This window comes from Leiobunum rupestre, chromosome 10 (assembly GCF_980474605.1).
Source record: "Leiobunum rupestre chromosome 10, qqLeiRupe1.1.hap1, whole genome shotgun sequence".
Taxonomy (NCBI): Eukaryota; Metazoa; Arthropoda; class Arachnida; order Opiliones; family Sclerosomatidae; genus Leiobunum; species Leiobunum rupestre.
In genome coordinates, this window is record NC_143393.1 from 5,261,753 (window position 1) to 5,263,256 (window position 1,504).

The 1,504-nt window shown below is 29.3% G+C and overlaps 1 long non-coding RNA gene across 1 annotated transcript; it reads left to right on the plus strand.

The window, feature by feature from the left end:
• Window positions 1–726: 726 nt before the first annotated feature.
• Window positions 727–1,243, plus strand: LOC149923399 (uncharacterized). Its single transcript, XR_016476914.1, has 3 exons — window positions 727–817; window positions 890–1,021; window positions 1,163–1,243. It is a non-coding gene; the product is annotated as an uncharacterized LOC149923399 (long non-coding RNA).
• The last annotated feature ends 261 nt before the right edge of the window (window positions 1,244–1,504 follow it).

The following is a 1,504-nucleotide window of genomic DNA, read 5'->3' on the forward strand; positions in this document are numbered from 1 at the left end:
GATTTCGCACTGATCTTTTACTCCAAAATTATTTTAACTCGAGTTTTCCGATTATATTTATTAGCTCAGTGAAGTGTAATTTTTAAAATTAAGAAAATATAAAATAAATTCAATGATTTCGATAATTTTATTTTATGTTGTAGTCTCGGTTGTAGTGCAACTCGACAACGGACAAATTAAATTTGATGATGGCAATCTAACTAGACCCCATGTTATCATGATTTTAGACCTATAATAATACAACAAGCCAGCCCATCCGTCATATTCGTTTCACATCGTGATGTAGTTGCAGAATATGTTTTGTATAATTGACAGAAAACGCTTTATTTAAAAGTACATGGAAACATTTCCACCGTCAAACCAGAGATACTGACAATATAGAGATATGAAACTCCCTATACATCGCTGCGACCCCTTTTTTTTTCGTCAACGTCGGCGCCATCTATCAACCGGGAGAAAGCTTTTTCTTCCCGTGTTTATTTGTAGTAGGTTTACGTTTTGAATGAAATTCAATGAATCATATGTGCAGCTTTAATAAAGAAATACGATTGCTTAGAGGATTTTCAATACAATTTATTAAGATAAGATAAAAAGTAAGTTTTTAATTAATTATATTAATTATTTTAAGAAAGTTCATATATTAACTATTTTTTATGTTATTTTAGACCTTTGTTACTTGAATCAGGGCCAGAGGTTAAATTAATGATCATTAATCCAAGGGTTTGAATGAAATTCAATGAATCATATGTGCAGCTTTAATAAAGAAATACGATTGCTTAGAGGATTTTCAATACAATTTATTAAGATAAGATAAAAAGTAAGTTTTTAATTAATTATATTAATTATTTTAAGAAAGTTCATATATTAACTATTTTTTATGTTATTTTAGACCTTTGTTACTTGAATCAGGGCCAGAGGTTAAATTAATGATCATTAATCCAAGGGTATTTCTGGGATAAATAATTGGAATATTATTAATCCAAGTATATGTTATCGAAATGGTTAACGACTAAAATGTTTGGTAAGTATTTGTTAATGTTGAACCTTAAGTAATTTGCGATCTAGATGTTTCTGGGCTTTGTCATACTTGTGGTTTAAATTATGTTTTTCCAATGTACTACGAATGGAAAGTTGTACAAAAAAATTAATTATTTATTTCAAGTAATCAACACATGGAACATGCTGATGCATCTCATCTTTTGAAATAAACCAAGATTGATCGATTGTTCTTGAAATAATTCTGGTAATCCTCTCTTTGACTTTATTCATTTGTATTACCATTGGGAAAAGTTTATCAAACTTGTCCTTGATCTCAGATACGTTGCTCTGGAATCTTTCAGTTGGTATTGTCAAGCCACTGAATGTTGATGTATCACGAGACTTAAACGATGCTAATATATTTGACTGGTTGAGTGTTTGTTTTTCATCTACAAGTTTGGTTTTGAATTATTCACAATTGTGGTTTTTATTACAACGAGATAAGACATATCCTGAAATGTAAGAT